Source organism: Piliocolobus tephrosceles, chromosome 14, assembly GCF_002776525.5.
Source record: "Piliocolobus tephrosceles isolate RC106 chromosome 14, ASM277652v3, whole genome shotgun sequence".
NCBI classification, from domain to species: Eukaryota; Metazoa; Chordata; class Mammalia; order Primates; family Cercopithecidae; genus Piliocolobus; species Piliocolobus tephrosceles.
Genome location: NC_045447.1, coordinates 21,781,286 through 21,797,789, shown reverse-complemented (window position 1 = coordinate 21,797,789; position 16,504 = coordinate 21,781,286). Strand labels below are relative to the sequence as shown.

The window sequence follows — 16,504 nt, the reverse complement described above, 5'->3', positions numbered from 1 at the left end:
GGAAGGAAGGAAGGAAGGAAGGAAGGAAGGAAGGAAGGAAGGAAGGAGAAAGGGAGGGAAGGAGGGAAGGAGAAAAGGGAGGGAGGTAAGGAGGGAAAGAGGGAAGGAGGGAGGGAGGGAAGGAGGAAGGAAAGATGGCTGGCCTAGGTCCTTGAAGACACTGTGAAGCTGTGTACCATTCCAAGCTCTCCTATCATCAACTTGTTTTATGTGAGAGAAAAATAAATTTCATTTTGCTTAATGTACGATTAATTTGACTTTTTTCAGTTATATGCAGACAGATCTAATGTCAATGAATACAGATCTGCCCTCAAGTAGCTCACAGTCCTATAGGGAAGATGAGTATGCAGCAGACATATCATGATACAAGTAGAAGTTGGCTAAAGCATTGAAGAAAAATTTAAAAAGAGCTCAATCATCCTCCATGGCCTCCACGGTAATGACCCTGACAGCAAAATCCACAGGCCAGGGCATGCTCTCTGTGTAATGGCAAAGGATAAGCTGTCTGTTCTGAAAGGCGAATGCATCCATTTCAATTAGATGTGCCCAGTGCTAGGATTGTAACCAATTAATCCTGCCCATCTGAAGGCTGAGTAGTTGGAATATTTGGGTGAATGGATAATAACAGACTAATAAGCCTGCTATCCGAATGCTGCCGCACGTCTTTTTTGACACAATATTGTGGATGCATTTGCAGCATCTGTGACTAATCTTCAAGTGGCAGGAGGCCCAGTTTGCAGAGTGGCACAGTGACAGGGCTCAGGGCTGCTGGGGTCTCAGCAGACAGAGCCTACTCCATCTAGTCCTCAGTTGTGTGTTTGGATCCAGGCACCAAGGATCTTCCTCTAAAGACATCCTTCTGCTTCCTGAAAGGTGCAGACCCACATTGCAGCCATGGAGGCTGGATGCAGAGCCAGGAGGCAGAAGTTCTCAGTTTCAGGTTTCAGGCACAGCCTGAATGCACTGGGTGACTCAATGATGTCTTTTGACTAGCTAATTCCTTCCTATTCTTTAGGTCTCTGCTCTTTAGGTCGTATTGTTTAGGTCTCTGCTGCCTTCTGGAAACCTTCTCCAGCCACTCTTTGCCTAGGACTCTGTGCTACATAGAATCCTGTGTTTCATGTATTTTAGTGAATATTGCATGAGTATTTACTAGTCCACTTCCCCTATTCAACTCTAAGCTTCATGATGACAAAGACCACATCTACTTGCTCACAACTATGTCCTTGATGTGTGGCATAGTGCACGGCACAGACAAGACAAAATAAAAACATGTTTTCTAAAGCCTTGTTCTGCCCATTTCACTGAATTAAGAGGCAAAAGGAATCTGGAATTGAAAAAAAAAAAAAAAAAAAAAAAAAAAAGCCTTGCAAACCTCTAAATTGATACACAAATGTGAGGAATTAGGAGTAATGAAAAAGTCCTTAAAGGTACAAAAAGAAGCATTTCAATTCTCGCAAGAGATTTACACTTGCTCAATGTGTCACCAATAATTACTCTAGCTTTTCCTTCCCTCATTTGTTGTAATTAAGACATAGTGTTTTCATTAGGGGAGAAACCAAGGCCTACAGCAACAGAAATTATGCACAGTGCAAATCCTGGCACCATGGCAAACTAGTTATGTGGACGAGGAGAAGCCATGCAGCTCCGCTGAGTCTCAGTGTCCTCCCTGTACAATGGAATGAAAATCTCCACTGCAGAGCTCATAGGTGGTTGTGAGAATCAAACAGAGTTAATGTGTATAAAATGACTTGTAATTTGTAAAATGCTGTAAAATTGTCCATTCAATAACTTCCTGCTGGCATCTCTCCCAAAAAAACAGTGGATATCGGAACTCGGATTTCCCATCCCTAAATTCTGGGGAAGAGGACAGAGGTTAAAGGAGAGTATAGGGTGTCTGATACATTTCTTCACTTAATTCACTAAATATCTACTGAGCATCTAGGGGGTACAAGGTGCTGTGCCAGAAACTGGGAAACAATAGGTAAATAAAGTGTGCCCTTATTTCAAAGTCCTTCTAGTCTGGAGGTTAGGGGGTGAAATTGGCAAGCAGGTGAACCAGTAATCACCAAAGGACAAGGCGTATCTGCAAAACTATGAGCTCCTAGAATGGAGGGATGGTAGATACTAGCCCTGGGGTGATTATTCAGACCTGACCCTGCAGCAACATCTGGAATAGTTGAAGGTCCAAGGATTCTATCTTGTGAGCGATTTTGAACGGAAAAGCAACCAGTTTCAATTTACCAGTTGAAAGAAGATTCTGGAAGCAGGCAAGGAGCCAAAGGCACTGAGGAGGGAGATCATGGCAGGCAGCTAAGTGGAGTCTTTCCAGAATTTTGTAGAGAAGAATGGCAAAAGGAAAATCATAACAACAAGAGAGAAAAGTAAGAGGGACTCAGGAAAGAATATTAATTGAAAATGTGAGGAGAGAATGTCTAATAAGAAACTTGTAAAGATAAAGAAAAAAGAAGCCAGGATTAGCAGCTTGCCCCCTTATCTTGGGGCCTTTCGAGGCTATCTGCTGCCAACACCATTCATCACTCAGGTTGCCCTCCTGGCAGTAGAACAGAAACCTGCCTAAAGTGGCCCCGTCCTTGATGAAGACCCCAGGAATGGTAGACAGCTCAGACATGGATTCTGATTCTGGGAGTGGTGTGTCCCCACTGAGTAGCTTCTGTCATCTGCAGTTCCTTCCTTTGTAATAAGAGGGCAGCAATACCCACTCACAGGAGCAAGAGTCTTGAGAATGGGACGGTTTGTCCCAAATACAGTCCTGGAATAAAACTTAGTTTCTGCTATATTGAGAATAAAATTAAAAACAAAAACAAAAACTGTCATCTTCCAGCACCAGCAGCTCCTTCCTCACAGTGGAGGCAGCAATGTGGTGACAGGCCCGCAGCCCACACCTCTAAGGGGTTCATCCTGAGATCTGGCTCTGCTTCCCTTCTGGAAAGAAATAAAATACTTCATTTCTGAAGATGGAGGAGAGGGAGAGGGCTGTGTCAGCTCCTTTTCCTAGAGGTGCCGTGTACATGGCACATGGCCCTGGGGTGCAGCAGGTGCTTGCAAGACATGACTCAAGTATGTGCCTGTTAGTAATGACAATCCCTTTATTGGTATGAAGCATGACTTATGAAGCCCTTTAACATCTGTGTCTCGTTAGTACCTCTCAGCGACCCCTGCACGGTGGTCTTGTTATTCTCAGCATCCAACAGCCAACAAAAATGAGGCCCAGAGGTACTCAGGTGTATTCACAGACACTATCGTGTGAAAGTCTATTTACCTAACACTGTCATGTGTCAGTCAATGCCCCAACCTCTGGCAGAAGAATGAGATATAGTCCCTGATCTCAAAACATTTCCTGTCCTGTAGAGCTACAGACAGGAGGAAGGGCACCTTGACTACATCAAGCGAAGTGTTATGGTGGAAGGAAGCTTCGAATAGTGAGTACACACTTAGGACGGTTATGAAATTCAAACGGTGAGGACAAAAGCCACAGTGGATTCTTGGAGAAGCTGAAATATGAGTTGAGTCAACAGCAGCTACTCTGCTTAAGTGGAATCAAATAAAAAGAGGACTGACAGCTCCAGTTAGAGGAAATAGAACGAGGAAAACCCTTCCGGTGAAAACATCACGAAGTATCTTCCATGCTACGAGAAGTTCACAATGTCTAGTGCATAAAATGTAAGGTTGGGAGTAACAGAATTGCATTGTTTGGATCCTAGAGAGCCTTACAAGTGAGGTCATGGAGTTAGGTCAATCCTTAAGGGAATGGGAACCATGGTAACATTCCAAATGTGTGCTCAGTGACTGGGCTGGCACCGCAATACTGTTGGACAATGACAAAACAGGTCTATGTCAGTGGCACCTTTCTAGAGACAGAAGCAAAGTCTGTAGCTTCTGCACAGTGTGTGCTATCATGTGTTTGATCAAAAAGCGGAAGGGTGGCATATAGTGCAAACCCCAAACACCCCATCTGGAAAAGGTAAAGGACATGTAGGAGATGGTGCCAATCGTCTACTTTTAAATACAAGGTCGGAAACTCTCATGCCCTTTGTGCAACACCCAGTGTTGTGTTTCTCAGACTTCATCAAGGCTGGATGGACTATCTGGTTGCCTTACTGCTGATGATGAGGTTTGGGGCAAGGCTCTTCACTCTCCAGGCCTCAATTTCCACATATATACAATGGGATGATTGAGCCAGTGGCTCCTTGTGCTCGCTTCCACCTTTGGCATGTGACAAGTCTTGCTTTCTAATAAAATTTTCAATGAGTATTTAGAACATCTATTCTCCTGAGCAACTCCTGTAAGTCGCATTTGCAAGGGAAGGAAAGAACATAGCTGTGGCTTGATAACCCATAACTGCTGAAGTCGTATGAAGTTCTTCAAGTAGCTACTTGGAGAGAAGAAGAAAAACAAGGCAATAAAACACTAATGGAAAAGAGGGAAAAGAAAAGGATCCATGGGAAATCTGTTCTCCCCTGTCTTAAATCTCAAAGTCACAGTGAATGCTGGCAGCGTCTCTCTGTCCTTTCTGTTTAATCTCACATCTTCCTCCCTGCAACCTGTCCTCTTTCCTTCCTCGATTGAGTACTTAAAAGTGAAGGCTTTATTTTCACTCTGATTCTCCTTTCACAGATTGTGCAAACTGGAAAACCATTTGAGATCATTTTGCCCAGAGGTTTTCAAACTTTATTTTGTAGCAGAACCCTTTGTTCAAATGAAATTTTACACTCAAAGGACAATATACAAAATTTATAAAAGGAAAGTTCCTCTAAGCATGACGATCAAAGGCCATGCATGTGGTTCCTCTCTTCACCCTCTACCACCTTCCCCTTGGCCCTGAGGCACCCCCACAGATCCCTCAGGTCCCAAGGACCATGACATGAAAACCACTGACATTGTCTTTTTTTTTCACTTTAAAAATGGAGAGGCTGAAATCCAGATTTAAAAGGGCACTTATTCAAGCCATATTACTGGAAGTCAACAGAGTGGGAGCCAGAATTCAGGTCTCTGGGGTCCCAGGGCAACACCTATGCCCTCATCCTGTTGTTGAGACCACAGTCTCAAGGGCCTACTACGTGGCATTCTCCCCAGAAAATGTCACCACCTTCTCATCTCCTCTCTCCCTTTCTTTAGAAACTCGCTAACCGCCCACTCTCAGTGCTAGTTCTGCTGTTTGGAAGCACATGTATCAGCTTCACCTGATGTGGCAGACATATTCTCTAAGCCTGGGGCTTTTCCATTACCCACTGCCCCCGCAGGGACTTCTTAATCCAGGTGGAATCAGAAGGCTTCCTATGAATTTCATTTCAACACACACACACACACACACACACACACACACACACACACACCATACACGCACGCACGTGCGCGCGCACACACACACACACATACACCCACGCCCATAGTGTTTAGTGATGCAGACATAGGAACTGGCAGAACCAGCAATGAATGTGCTAGGCATCAGAAGACCAGGTTTGAGTGCTGGTCCAATTCTTTTCAACCTCTTTGATCCTATTGGACACATTTCTTTACCCATTGAGGTCCCTGCCCTCCTGCTTCACAAGTTTGTGGTGAAGATCAAAGGAAATAATGAAGACAGAAGGACTGATAACCTATAAAGTAGTTTATACATGTAAGGAATGATATTCTTTGGTAAATTTTTCATCATTTTCCCTTGGACAGGATAATTTTTTATCAGTTAATCCTTAAAAAGTATTTCCAATTGTCTGTTAATTTATTAATGGATAGTTTTTTAAAAATATTTTTCTAATCATTATTTGATCTTGCCTTCTACCAAAACCATTCATTTATTAATTCATTCATTTCATAAACACCAATGAAGCCCCTACTATTAGGTTGGTACAAAAGCAATCATGGCTTCTGCCATTACTTTAATGGCAAAAAAACGCAATTACTTTTGCACCAACCTAATATTTGCCAAAACACTGGCTCCATTGGTCTCACAAAGTCCAAGGTCTTATGAGAGGCACAGATACTATCATTCCTGTGAACAGTGCTTCAAATGGAGGAAACACAGAGTGAGAGAAGCGTATGGGAGCATGTATTCCAGCCTGGGGTGAAAGGTCCCCAAGGGCTTCTAGGAGGAACTGCTAATATCTGAAGGTTGAATTGGAGTGATCTGGATGAAGTGGGTGAGGATAAGACAGGAAAACCCTGAGTCACCCGGAAGAAGGGAAGAGCAGGCAGAATAAGGCTGCAAGTGGTTCAGAAGGACTGAAGCAGGGAGACCGTGGCCAGAGGTGAGGCCGAATCAAGAACAAGAAGGAGTGGGAGCGCAAATGGTTCTATGAGTGAAACTGAGGAGTCAGCACTATGACAGCCTCATGGCTTCAGAGAGGAGAAAGTAAGAACCACAGAGATGAAGTGACTTGCCCAAGGTCATAAATGGAAAGCAACAGAGATGGAAGGTCAATTCAGAGCTCTGTCTCTCTGCCTGGAGCCCTCTCCTCCAGATATCTCTGTGGCTTGTTCACTTCCTTATCCCATTCATAACTTCAAGCAAATGCTATTTTTTTTCAGATGAGTGCTTCGTGTGGCACCCTTTAAAAAAATAAAGCCACCTGTCATTGTCTATCCCATTACCTTCATTTTTGTCTCATACTTATTACAAGTATGGAAATTTAATATAATATAAATTTATGTATTTGTGCTTTGTCCTCCTCTTTGAAAAAAACATAAGCTTCAGGAGGACAGGAACATCATTCTATTCATATTGTGTTCCTGGTGATTATAACAGCACTGGGCACCTGGCAGGAACTCAATCAACACTAAATGAATATGTAAATGAATAAATGAATTTCAACCATCTAAAGCCCTTGCTATGATACTCAAGTAATATTCCTATGAATGATGGGGAGTTTCTAATCTTTTAGCTGCTATTAGCAGGAGAATAACATGATAGAATCTCGCTTTAGAAAGTTCACACTGGTAGCATTGTGAGTGATGAATCAGAAACAGGCAAACCTGGAGGCCAGGAGGACAGTGAAAGGCAGCAGCACTAACCCTTGCCAGGGAAGATGATAGTCCATGATAGTCTATATCGGGTAGTCATAAGAGAGATAGAGAGGACAGTCTTCTAAAAAGCCTGAAGCCTCAGGTAGACCATCAGCACAGGACTTGGGAGCTCACTAAGAGAAGAAGTCATAGAAGGAAAAACATATCTCGCAGTAGGCAAAACTGTTCTCATTACTGAATATTATGCACGAAAGTGGCTAGAATAGTCTGTCAAATTAAATTCCTTCAGAACAGCCTCCGATAAAATTATATTCTCTATACGTTGGAGAAGAGGTGTCTTTGGAAAAGGATAAAGGAGGTTTTTGCATTGCCTAATGATGATGGGGATGAATGTCTTAATCAAATGGAGATCAAGGCCAGGCTCACTTGATAGTAGGAGAGGCCAATTTCTCTGAGAGGATGGAGCCTGAGCACCAAGGGACAGTAGGGTTCCCCCAGACGTGAATTCATCCTCCTTACTTTGTGCATATGCATGGCGTCTGCGGCCGGAACTCTGGAGGCAAAACTAAAAGGTGGTGGTTTCTGTTCTGACAAAGCCTGGACAGAAACTAAGAAGATGCTGCAAATAACTAATTTGATTGCATCCATTCATTTCCCTCATTCATTCATTTAATCAACCAGTCCACCAGGGCACCTTCAGCTAATACTTGCTGATATTCTCAAAGTGCCAGACACAGCACTACCATCAAGGACAGAGCAAGAAACAGGACAGATCCTGTCTCTGTCCACATGGTGCTAATGGCCCAGTGTCTCCCAACTATGTTCTTTGCATAAGGCCATTAAATTAAAAAAAAATCAAATCTTGGGTATGTCGTTAGAGTGTTTTATATTTGCCAGGGACTAGATACGTCTTGTACTATTTAATCAGCAATTCTATGAGGCAGTTATCATCACCCTGATTTGTCAAATAAAGAAGCTGAAGCTCAGTGAGGTTTAGGAATTTGCAGAGTGATGCAGCCTGAGATGTGGGAACATGTATTTAAACCCACGTCAAGATTTTGCCAAAGCCCTTTTTCCATCCTCTGCAGCCTCGTACCTTTGCAGAAATTGGGCTCCAAAGTCAGATAACCTTGGAGTGAATCCTGGCTTCACAAGAATGTGCACTTCAGATGGTGCCTGGCTCTCAGTAAGCGCTATATTATGTTGTTGTTGCTGTTATTACTAATTAGGCAAGCTCTTCATCTCAGAGTCATAGCGTCCCATTTCCTCTGTGAAATAGGACCACTCATGCATTATGGAATTTTGATGAGAACTATGAAGATTTAAATAGATGATGTAGATTGTGTCCATTTTGCTGCCTGGTGCATTGGGCAGTCATTGGCAGCAAGGTCAGAGCCCGTGGTCATACCATGACTGAGATGCCTGCATCTCTGGAGGCCTGGTCCCAGGAGACATCCCTTGATAAGGCTTTTCTTCCCCTCCACACTTGGGTCCATTGGTTTACAGGGGCTACAGTGATCTCCCAGATCTGTTCTTCTATCCCTTGTTTCTCTCCAGCATGGGCAGTAGAGCAGAGGAGCAAAGGAGGTGCTGGGTCATGAGGCCAAGAATATCAATGCCCTCTGGAATGCCCTGAGGCAAACAGAGCTCCAGACTGGGGACCAATTCCAGAGACCTTTCCTTGGCCACCATCAAGGCTGTCTCCCTCCTGCTGGAATCCTTCTCCAGGATAAAAAACGAGCTGGTATGGCAGGAATCCAGCAACTCTAGTGAAGCTGGACATTGTCACAAAAGCAAGGAAGGGACGTCCATTTAGTGGGGGGCCTTCTGTGCCAAGCCTTTGCTTCCTTCTTTGCCTGTCCCCACCATTCTTATTCTCATCACATTTCTAAAACAAGCAGGGATTACCTGCTCCATTTAAGAACAAGGAAATGGAAGCCAGAGAATTACAGCAGTTGCTGGCAGTCGCTGTCCCTCTGACTAGGCAATATCTGATGGTGTCACAGCATCCATGAAACAGGAGCTGAGGCAGAACTGTGGGGAGGATGGGTCTACAATAACCTCTTGTCCTAGAATGAAGCTGAGGTCAGCCTCAGGACAACTGGCCTTGGAAATGCAGTAGCCTGAGCAGTTTCGATGCCTTATTTCTTCCACCCCAATTCGGCCACACCCAGAGGTTCTTATCTCCATGAAGGGCCAGCACCAGGAAGCCTTTCTGAGTCTGAATGCTCACAGGCCTTCCTACCTCCCCAGCCCTGAACAGCATCCCGACATGCTGGAAAAGTTTGGAACTCTTGAGTCTGGCAGAGGAGGTGAAGGTAAGGGTTCCAATGCCAGCTTCGCTTTTACTGAGATTTACTTCCTTGGGCAAATGGCTCCAACTATGCAAGCCTGGGATTTTTCCATGTGTCAAATGAGGCCTTTAATAGCTACCATAGAAGGATGGTATGAGAAATAAATGATAAGATGTATTGAAGCACATGGTGAACATTCACTATATGATGGTCATTGAGTCAAAATGATAAAAGCTATCATTTACTGAGGATTTACTACCTGCCAAACCCAGTTCTAAATGTTTGTGTAATGATTAATATGCTTAAGTAGCATTTATCACTATTATTGATTCATTTTCTTAAATTCAACATGTGTTTCATCTACCACATTTCTGTGAAGACTACTACAACTCAACCCAGGGTTTCCTTGACCATTTGATTTGACTAACACTTCTAAGCACCTCTGAGGGGTGAGACCCAGGGCTAGACAATGGTGAGGCACAGACGGGGATCATTTGTGGTTCCTGCTGTGGGTAGGAAGCTTAGTGTCAACTTAAGCAACAAAACAGGGGCACAGCTGACTACCATAACATAAAGCAGTAGCATTTAAATTATGCCCCATTAGGGCCCACAAAAATAAATACAGACAGTTGTATATATGTGTATATATGTATGTAATTAACTAAAATTTTTTCACACCAAAAAATACTGGATATGAGTCAAGGTGTTCCATTCTGGTTTATTCTATTCTATTTTGGTACATTCTGTTCCATTCTGCTCTATTCCATATCACTGTCTATTCTATTTGATTATACATTTTATTCTATTCTGGTCCATTCTGTTCCTTTCCATTCCATTCTATTTTTTATGCCCTCTTCTATTTTTCTTAAAAAGGCTTGCTGTAAGCCAGTAAATATTTCAGGACCTATTAAATGGTTTCTACCCATCTTTCAAAAAGTACTGACATAAAGAAGCTGTTTTCCAGTTAGTTACAGCTGAAAATCTCTAAATTAAATTCTACCTAAACCTAGTATATGAAACACAAATAATCACAGTTCTTCGGCTGAAGTAGTGTTGGGGGTCCAGAACTAACTGTTCGGTGACTTACCCCATTCTGGGCATTCAGAAATCAGTGAGGACTATTTAGAGTTGATATTAATTATAAACAGCTCCCCTCTGGGCTTCCAGAGAGAGTGCTTCAGAGAAAGGATGAAGGGAGATCATTTAAATTTTTAATGCATTCTGTATATTTATTGAATGTCTACTGTATGTCAGGTCTTGAGCTAGGGCTGAGATACAGCAGCAAACAAGATGCATCTCACTCTCATAAAGGGGATGCCCACCATGTGCTAAAGCACCTTACACACAGAAGCACTTTTAACCCACAATGTTCCCTTGGGAGATTATTTGTGTTACACCCATTTTACAGATAAAGAAACAGGCTCACAAATAGCCTCAGATCATACATTGATGAACGTTAGAGCTGCGATGTAAACTTGGGTTGATTAAACTGTAGGTTCTTTACTTCTAACTGGGACAATCTTAGAAAGGCTCAGAGAGGAGGTGGTTTCTGAGATGAATCTGTCTGTAAAGGTGAAGGAAAGTCTTCCCCTCATCCCTCAAGAAACAGAATAGTGTGAGAAAAGTACAGGAAGAAGTTTGAGGATGAAACAAATGCTGGGAGAACACGGAGGAGACATATTTGGCTGGAACACAGAATGTTTGACAAAGAGAATTGCAATGGCTCTTGCAAGCAATGCAGAGCACAGGGAGGGGAGGAGGAAGAAGGCTCAGCTCTCTCTCGAGAAGCTTCCTAGAAGCCACCAGGGCAAATACCACAATGAAGGGCATGTTGGACAGGTCTTTGTTGGAAATGGAGCATAAACCTCAATGTGGAAAGGTACAACTAATGGTAGGAAAACTTGCTTCTTTGGAAGCACACATCTAGAGATAATCATCTATCTAAGGAAAAACAAATTTGGTCTGAATGAAAATGATTTCCACAAGAATAAAATCCTTTCGTTTGGATCACTAACAAAATACTGCCTCGTTTTCAATGCATTTGAGGCTCACACCAAGCCTGCAAGGTTGGCAGGGCAGAGATGACTGTTTTCTCTGTTTGATGATGTGGAATGGGGACTGGGAGTGGGAAGGAGTTGCAAGGCTCAACTCATGTGCAGCCTCACTCAAGACTCGCCTTATCCTGTGCTTTCTCCTCCCATGCTTTCTTTTTTTTTTTTTTGAGACGGAGTCTCGCTCTGTCGCCCAGGCTGGAGTGCAGTGGCCGGATCTCAGCTCACTGCGAGCCCCGCCTCCCGGATTTACGCCATTCTCCTGCCTCAGCCTCCCGAGTAGCTGGGACTACAGGCGCCCGCCACCTCGCCCGGCTCGTTTTTTGTAGTTTTTAGTAGAGACGGGGTTTCACCATTTTAGCCAGGATGGTCTCGATCTCCTGACCTCGTGATCCGCCCATCTCGGCCTCCCAAAGTGCTGGGATTACAGGCTTGAGCCACCGCGCCCGGCCCATCTCCCATGCTTTCCAGAGAGCCTGTTCCCTTTGAGTTCACAGGCTGCTGGGAAAGTAGGGTAGCACGTACACTAAATGCTCGAATCCTGGGGCATCTGCAGCTGGTGCAGTCCTCAGAAATGCCACTCTGAGGGTGAAGAGAGAATAAAGGGACCTAGTGTTTATCAGATTTTATAATATCCCACACATATTGGATAATGCTTCCTATCATGGAACCTTATCATTGGTTAGGCACTAAGATTCCTGTCTTAAAGGTAAAGCAAGTGAGGCTTAGAGAGATTAAAACAGTTGCCAAGATCATACAATCAATGACTAGACGAGGCTGGACTTGAACTTAGGTTTGTCGATAAGCCCATGTTCATCTCACCATATCATGATGTTGCTTGATGTAAGACCAAATAATGGAAAATCTAGACTGCATTATAGTAGCAAAAATAAGAATAAGGAAAGGGGAAAGAAGAAGAAATAAAGGAGGAAAAAGAGAAATTATTACTCTTCTTTATCCCATGACTACTACCATTCCCCTACTACTATTATAACTCAGATCCTTTCACCTTCTAAAATAGTTTTTCATTCAACAGCATATTTGAATCTCACAAGAATGCTGCAAAGGACAGAGGACATGCAATTTTCTATGCATTTAAGAGATGGGGAAACTGAAGTTCAGAGAGGTTAAGAAATTGTTAAAGGCAGAGATAGTCAGTTAAAAACCTAAAATAAAATGTAATCCAAAAGATGTTTAGCTTTAAAAAAAAAAAAGAGAGAGAAGACTTTGAATATTTGAAAGCATTCTTTGAAATATTTTTGTAGCACAACTTATAGAAAAAAATCCCCACATTTTTCTATGGGACTCAGTGCACATACACATATACACACAAAGACACACAAGCATCAAACGTTTCAGAAACAAACTTGTCCTTGCTTTCTCCATTTTGTTCTATTCTATTTCTGTTGGATTTTGTTGCAGAAAAACGGATTTACTATCTTACTAATGGGTCTAAAAGGACTAGAGTTTGGGGAAGAGGGACACAGAATTTGGATGCGCATGAAAGCTAGCTTAAAGGATCCTAAGAACTCCAACATGGAAGGAAAAACAGATTCACGTGCCAGCGCTAGAGATGGCATGACTATGACCAAAGGGTAGAAACTGTGAACACAGATTTTAGGTCAATCCAGAGAGGTCTTTCTAAATAGGCAAATCTGTTCAAAAATAGAAAGATTGCTCTGTGAAGTGGTGAGCTCCCTGGCACTAGAGCCATGCAAGCTGAAGCTTAAAGATCTCTTGACAAGGCTGCCATAGAAGAAATTGAAGGTGACCTCTAGGTTTCTTTCTAGGCCAGAAACACTATTTAATGTATTTTTCTCATTTTCTACCCAGGACAGCAGCCACCATAGAAAATTTTGGCTTTGAAGTGAGAGTCAGAGGACACAGAGGAAAAAATAGAGATGCTGAATGTTGGTTCCACTGTCAAACTGGGGAAATGATATATACCTCTCTCCATTCTCACAAAACGGGAAATGAGGGGCAAAGCGGCAGTCCAGGAGAGGACTCAATGTACGAAAGACGAGCATAGGAAGTCACAGAAAAGAAGAGATTTGTTGTAGTCACTGCTCTGCTCTCTTTTCCACTGTGGGACAAAGGGCCAGCCTCAGTTTTCCCACAGATACAGGGGGGATACTGTTGGACTACATCTCCAAGGATGATTTCAGTTTTCAGGTTATAGGTATTTTTTCGTTGCTTTATTCCTGGGTTCCCTTGTCACTGCTCAGCATGCCAGCTTGGCAACTGAGGCCGGTAAAAAGAAGAGTAGGGAGTGGTTTAGTCTCTTCATTGGAGGGCAGAAGGAAGGAACGACTGTGGCCCATCTCCACGGCCTTGTGCTGACTTAGAGTCTCATCCCATCAAACGCATGGGTCATGAAGTTCAATTCATTAATTTTAGTGGTGGAGGGAGGCTGACAGACTTGGTGCTGACATGAATAATGATGGATCACCGGGAGAGGCCCCAGCAAAACCTGCAGCTTAATCAGACTCAGAGAGCCTGAGTCTCTGCGGGCATTAATGTAGGCCAAGTGCTTTCCAGCCAATCAGACCCCATTTCAATTTAATGTTGCAAATTGTTACCACGCAGCTCAGCCTCTCAATGCACAACTCAGACTCAAAGTGGGTTACTCATCCGTTCCCTTTTCCTACTCATTTGCAAGCACCTCCCTGATTACTGTCTGGGTGACAGTTTGCAGCAAAGGAGGTGGATAAAGCATGGTGGCAAGAATTCACACCGGGTTATGTAACGGGAGCGGGTATCCCTGCTCCATCACTTTCTATTCACATTTCTAAAACCATGCTTTGCTTGCTTGTAAAGGTCTGCTGTGTCTGCATCGCCTGCAGTATAAAATCCAAGCCTTTATCATCAAAATTCTTTAGCCTTACCACCCACAGTGCTTCCCCAGGCATTCTCTGCCCCAGCCACAACAAACCACTTCCACTCCCTAAAACATGCTGTGCCCTTGCATCTTGAAGCCTCCTTGTGCTTGCATATGTTGTGCCCTCTGCCTGAAATGTCTGTCTTAGCTCCCTTCTGTTTTCTCTGCCTCACCTGTATTTTCCAGTGTCACCCCAGAAAAAGGCACACATCAAAGCAGTAGACCCTGAAGGGATAAGGATTGTCTATTTCACTTCTTCCCTAGAGTAGACATACAAAGGTAGAATAAATGAATGAGAGAATCAGTGTATAACTTTGGCCAAGACATTTCAAGTTTCTGACTCTTCTTTTTCTTAGTTATAAAATAATGAAACTAGCTCTTTCACAGATACTATTGTGGCCAGTCATGGAGGGCTTTTCAGCCCTTCCACCCTCCCAGTGCTTTTCAGAGCCTTCTTTGAATGAAATTGTCCATGTAAGCTCCTGACATGCAAAACGCTCCCCTTAGCTCCTGGTGCTTCACCTCTCTGTAGCTCAGGTTTCTCGGATGCAAAATGTGTGTACTGAAGCATGAAGGGTTGGGAAGATTAAAAGCGTGCATTCATTCATCCCTGCTTTCAGTATATACATCCAATGTATAAGCCAAAAATAAAATTCTAAGCCCCCCCCCCCAACCAACTGAATGGACCCCTCCTCTTGGCCAAGGGCATTTCAGAGTTAACCTGAAAAACGAGTTCAGGCCATGATGGGAAGGGGAGGTCAGACATACCCCATTACACCCTCCTCCCTTTGAGAATTCTGGAAAAGCCAACCAGCATTAACGTCAGCTCAGACCATAGGTCTGGTAAGAAACTTTTACAATCTGTTTGCTCTGAAGCCTGCTACCAGGAGGCTTCATCTGCATTATAAAACCTTGTTCATCTTAACCCAGACATTCTTTTCTATTAATAATAACTCTTTCAACCAATTGCCAATCAGAACATTTTTAAATCTACCTACGGCCTAGAAGTCCCTGCTTTGAGTTGTTCTGCCCTTCCAGATCAAACCAACATACATCTTACATGTATAGATTGACGTATTATGTCTCCCTAGAATGTAGGTACCTATTGTCAGGAACCCCTGAGGCTGTGTCACAGGCACATCCTTAACCTAGGCAAAATAAAGTTTCTAAATTGATTGAGACTTGTCTCAGGTACTTTTAGGTTCACAGATGCAAATTATTGAAATGATGACTGTGAAAGTGACTTTAATAGAATAAGGTACAGAGGAAATACTCAATAAAAGTTTTCTTCTTTAAAAATCTCATATCCTTTTTTACTTCCTGTCCTTCTCTTTCTTCCTGCTATCCTTTCTTTTATCCCTTACTGGCCCCTGTCATCTTCCTTTTTCCTCAAGGTGTGATTTTGGAATTCTCATGGGCTTGGGGAGAGGGGATCAGGTACAGCCTAACGTTGCCCCTGAAAACCCTGACACAATGTTGACGTTTGCCACCCCTTTAACAGAGCACATGAATGCAGTGCAGTGAGACCACAAGGGTTTCATCTTAACCAACTACTATATATACTGGACTTTGAGTTCCTTTGAGCAATCTATCATGTGAACGGAGGGCAAAAGGGTTATTATTAATTAAGGGAACTGGAAATCACTGTTTTTCTTCTTCTAAAGACCTCCCATGAAAAGTGCGTCTCACTGTTCCACTCTATCCCGGGTAAACAAGTGCCAAGACTGAGGCAAAGTCTGAAGCAATGTGGTTTCAGTTCCCTTCTCAACCCGGTAACAAACTTCATGTGCTTTAGTGCATACGTAAATCCTCCAAAACTTATCAAAAAGCATATACGATCAAGAATCAACAACCTACCAGCTGTCAACAGCAGCAATGGTGTTGAGAAAAATCAAAAGGTCAGAAATTGTGATTTCTTGATGTGGTCTTTGAATTTAGTCACCAAGGTGGGAAAACTGAAAGGTCCAGATAGTTATACTGTGTAGGGAGAGGTAAGGGAGAAGTCACAGTTCTCTACTACTAACTAACTGTGTGACCTGGAGCCATCTGGTTTTCTCTGAACTTTAGCTGTCTCTGTTGTGAAATAAGTCTGGTTCAGTTTAGCAAAAAACAGTAGGCACATACCTTGTACCTCCCAGGCATGAAGCTAGGCACAGACACATTGACAAATAACATATAGCTTAAATTGACTGGGAAGATTGAATTTGAAAGTACTCCATACAATTGAAAAGTATGGAACTCAAGCCTGTAATCCCAGCACTTTGGGAGGCCGAGACGGGCGGATCACGAGGTCAGGA

At 43.1% G+C, this 16,504-nt stretch overlaps 1 protein-coding gene across 3 annotated transcripts in view; it reads right to left on the bottom strand.

Moving 5' to 3' along the window:
• Positions 1–16,504, bottom strand: part of ASTN2 (astrotactin 2) — a 997,023-nt gene that overhangs the window by 822,929 nt on the left and 157,590 nt on the right. The gene's annotated exons all lie outside the window — the stretch shown is intronic.